This window comes from Oratosquilla oratoria, chromosome 30 (assembly GCF_046742065.1).
Source record: "Oratosquilla oratoria isolate Oo_2021 chromosome 30, ASM4674206v1, whole genome shotgun sequence".
NCBI lineage: Eukaryota > Metazoa > Arthropoda > Malacostraca > Stomatopoda > Squillidae > Oratosquilla > Oratosquilla oratoria.
In genome coordinates, this window is record NC_134806.1 from 51,351,133 (window position 1) to 51,356,131 (window position 4,999).

The window sequence follows — 4,999 nt, forward strand, 5'->3', positions numbered from 1 at the left end:
TTATCGTGCTTTTGCTATTGAAAGAATGTACGTACTGATTCATTATTTTATGAGTAACTTTAAAATTGAGTCCTCAGGCGCATAACAATTTTATCATTTTCATTGTATGAACATGTAATGAAATGAATTTTATTACATAAAGTATGGTACCATAAATTGTTTTATTATTTATGAAAATCTATCTATAAACCGAGACGGGTCATCCCTGCATGTCTGTCTCCTCATGCAGAAAAAGAGAAAACGATTTCACATAGAATTTGTGGGATGGTGGTGGGTAATTAGTGTATTTTGGGGGATCACAACCCCCACCCTCCTCCCTCTTTGACCGAAAGTCATAAATAACTTTTTTTTTCCACAAATTAACGTATTTAGCTCTATGAATGCTTTCTACCACTCTAACGTGCCAGGAATTACGTTTATCGTTTTCAATGTGCGACTTGACGTCATTAGGAAAGAAATACGTCACATTTCCTTTTGTGTTGAGAAATTAATTTCTATATTAAGGTGAAATGGGATGATAATGACAATTATAATAATGATAATGATAATAATGAAAATAAATACATAAAAAATGTGTTAAATTGCCATGGCGTATATAAGACCTTAAGTAAAAACAACCATTTTCTTCAGCCACGTTTTCTGTGAATGGAATAAACTTTCAGCAGAGGTATTTGAATGTAATACAATGTTGGAATTTAAAAAAAAAAATAACATATACAATAACCTATTTATTATGATTTTTTTTAGTATGCGCGTAAGGATATAAGAATGAAGGAGACTGCAAGAGACCATAAGGACTACACTAGGTTGTGCTATCTTACCATCTGTCATCCCTATATATATATATATATATATATATATATATATATATATATATATATATATATATATATATATATATATATATATATCACGACCGATAGTTTCAGCATTCACTATATGGTTACTAAGTCTATTCCATTCGTTGACCACCCTATTGGTAAACCAATTCTTGCCTATTTCCTTCTTAAATCTAAATTTAACCAATTCAAATTCATTACTGTGAGTCCTGCCCTGTTGTCTTAATATGATGACCTAGTCTGCGTCACTATTGCTAAAGCCTTTGATCCACTCGAACACCTCCATTAGATCACCCTCTACGTCTTACTAGTGTAGGTTAAGGTGCCAAAGCCTCTCCTCGTAAGGTAAATTTCTAAGTTAATGTATCATTCTGGCCATCTCCATCTGTATTGATTCTAATGATTTGATATCCATTCTATAGGATGGACACCAAAACTGTACCGCATAGTCAAGGATGGATCTAACGCCAGATAGAGTTTGATAACTACCTTTGCACTTTTATTCGCAACCGTCCTTGCAATGAAACCTAATGCTATGTTAGCTCTATTCCTAGTACTAATGCACTGTTTCCTGGATTAGAGTCAGGACTCACTAGCACTCCCAAGTCTCTCTTACACCTATGTTTAACATTTTGCACTTTGAGATATTGAAGTCCATTTGCCATTTCACTGACCATGTGAACTATTGGTAAAATATTCCTGCAGTATCCCGTTTTCTAATGACCTGATTTTGGCGTCCTATATTTAGTGTCGTCCGCAAACTAACATCACTAATAATCCATTAGTCCAAGTCCTTTATATACATAATGAACAATAAGGGACCCAAAAGCGAGCCCTGAGGAACTCCACTAGTCACGTGTTTATATCTATTTAATTGGATTTTTATTTAGTAATATTAAGTTTTAGTAATATTAAGTTCAGAAAAAGATGGATAACAATTATTGACGATGGGCTGCAACGCAACACACACACACACTCACACATACACACACACACACACACACACACACACACACACACACATTTTTCCCCTCTATTTCTTTTATGGTGCTAACAACATCACTGTCACGGAAATGACTCGAGATTTCTGACAAAATAATAATGATAATAAATTCTGATAATACATAATAACTTTTTTCCAGAGATAACCGACGTTTCTGTCTTTGGTGATAATATGGCAGCGAGAAGTGTGATAAAGGGCGGTGAAGGAGTCTTAACAAGGGTACAGCCATAAAAGGAGGGAAGACTTTCTTCCAGATCGATGCCACCCTCTCCCCTTGCACATTTAATCACCCTGCTTTTACCCACTTTTCCCTTCAACTTTTTCCTATCACATACCTTCCCAAACTCCGTCACAAATTCCCTTAATCCCCCCTCTGTCCCTGCCTCAAGCGTAGTGTCGTCAGCAAACAAGAACTGGCTCACCTTCCACTTTTCTCCATTTTCTTTAATCGTCTCGAGTCCCCTGCTCATTACCCTCGCATTTACCTCCTCCTCCCTCACCCAACACCCCATCCATGTGCACACTGAACAGCCAAGGTGACATGGCACATGCCTGACGCAGCCCCACCTTTACCTCAAACCACTCGCTCTCTCCATTTTCAATTCTAACATAGGCTCTACTATTCTCGTAAAAACTCCTGACTGCCCTTAACAGCTGTCCCCCAATACTATATATCGACAAAATATTCAACAGTGCCTTTCTGTCTACTCCGCCATAAGCCTTTTCCAAATCCATAAAGGCCCCAAAAAGCATCCTTAACTTTTTCCATTTTTTTTCACATATCTACCCTATTACAAAAATCTAAACCCACACAGTTCCTCACCAATTACTTCATCTGTTCCTCTCCTAATCCTCTTACTTAAAACCCTCCCATAAGCCTTCCCAACTACATTCAACATACTGATCCTTCTAAAACTACTACACTCACATTTGTCTCCCTTGCCCTTGTAAAATGGAACTATACAGACACTCCTCCAGTCCTCCGGCACTCTACCCTCCCTCAGACACAATTAAACAACCTCACTAGCCACTCCGCTATTACTGTACCTCCCCTTTTTCAGACACTCCGCATGACACCCATGCAACTCAGGTGCCTTACCTGCTCTCATCATTTTCAAAACTACATGTACCTCATCTTTTATTTCTCCTCCATTTTCCTCTCCCATCACCGTACTTTTCTTAGCGCCTCCCACCACCAATACCTCTCTGTTCTCCTCCACACACTACAGTTCTCTAAAATGCTCTGCCCATCTTCCCCTTAATACCTCCTCTTCCGTTAACATCTGTCCATCTGAGCCTCTTACCTTTCGTTCTTTACTTGGATCACCTCTCTTAACTTCCTTCCAAGACATGTTCTTGTTACTTTAAAAAAGAATCTATAATATTCTCCCCCAATTTTATACATGCTCTCCTTTTTACCTCTTTTATCTTGTTTCGCTTCTCTTCTTTTATCTTTGTACCTCTCATGTGTTTACCTACTTTGCAACCAATCCATGAATGGTCGCTTCCTCTCTTGTAGCACCTTCTTCACTTCACTTCATCCCACCACTCACTACCCTCCCTTCTATTCCCTCCCATCCTCCTTGATCCACACGCTCTCTGTGCACACCTGGTCACTCCCTCCTTGAAACACGCCGCCGCCCACGATAGATAGATGAATTATACTCCACCTCGTCCATGTCAGGATGGCCGAGCGGTCTAAGGCGCCAGACTCAAGGACTTCCTTCCCTCTGGTGGAGGGACGCTGGGTGTTCTGGTCCTCTCTGAGGGCGTGGGTTCGAATCCCACTTCTGACACGCTCAATTTTCACGAGATGAGCTCGGATGGATGTCCCCCAGGGGAAAAGGTGCCGAGTCATGAAATGGACTCGCAACTGTAGATAAAGGTACGCTCATGTAAACAATGTACATACAATACTCCCGAGTGGAATTATACATGTGAACACAGCCTTTGTAAAGTATACATTTAATCACACATATGTATATGTATATATATATATATATATATATATATATATATATATATATATATATATATATATATATATATATACATATATATATATATATACTCTAACACAAAATAATACCTCTTGTAAGATATAGTACTGTTAATAGTACAAATTAATTGTCGACTTATTTTCTAAGATAATGGATTTTTCAGAATAATTACAATATGCTGTGCAATTTCTGTATTATGAAATGTACACAATTGAAGACTCACCCTTTATATATATATATATATATATATTATATATATATATATATATATTTATATATATATATATATATATATATATATATATATATATATATATATATATATATATATATATATATATATATATATATATATATATATATAATCCCGTGGACATAAAACTCCTGTAATGAAAGTGTTTTTTTTTTTCTGATTCATTTATTTCCATATATTCTATTTAGTAGACAAAGGAACTATAATTTGCGTCATGTCCATTGGAAGCACCGAAGTGGTTTAGAAAAAAAAAAAAAAAAAAAGGCGCTTGGAGTGTTCTCCTGCGGCGCCGCTGATATGTTCAAGTGTTGCCACCTCTGAGCTACATCCCCATGAATGTTACCAGATACACAAACGTCTGCATTGAACCAGGCCAAAGGTGGGCAACCTTTTTAAGTGTGGGTGCCAAAATCAAACAGATATTTGATACAAAATTCTCCCGCGTGACAACTGAATTAAATAATAGGGCTATATGCCCCCCCTCCCTCTCTCCCATCACTTCCTATTAGGACCCCCAACCAATCCGACGCCCATTTCATTTATTATTATTATATATATATATATATATATATATATATATATATATATAAATATATGTATATATATATATATATACAGTATATATATATATATATATATATATATATATATATATATATATTTTTTTTTTTTTTTTTTTTTTTAGGTGAGCTCTGGGTTTCGAGGGCCAGAAAAAGTTCGTGTGCCAGGTTTGGCACGCGTGCCAAGAGGTTCCCCACCCCTGAACTAGACCTATAGCATACAGTCAGCAAATCTTAACTGTTTATGTACGATTGAGCGTATTATTCCATCGGCTAAGGGAGAACTTAGGAGAATCAGTACAGTGTGGCCATCTGAATTGCCTGGTTGAGCACCATACCCAAGG

General features: G+C 36.9%; 1 non-coding gene across 1 annotated transcript; it reads left to right on the forward strand.

The window, feature by feature from the left end:
* Positions 1-3,521: 3,521 nt before the first annotated feature.
* Positions 3,522-3,638, forward strand: TRNAL-CAA (transfer RNA leucine (anticodon CAA)). The gene is made up of 2 exons: positions 3,522-3,559; positions 3,594-3,638. It is a non-coding gene; the product is annotated as a tRNA-Leu (tRNA).
* Positions 3,639-4,999: the final 1,361 nt, after the last annotated feature.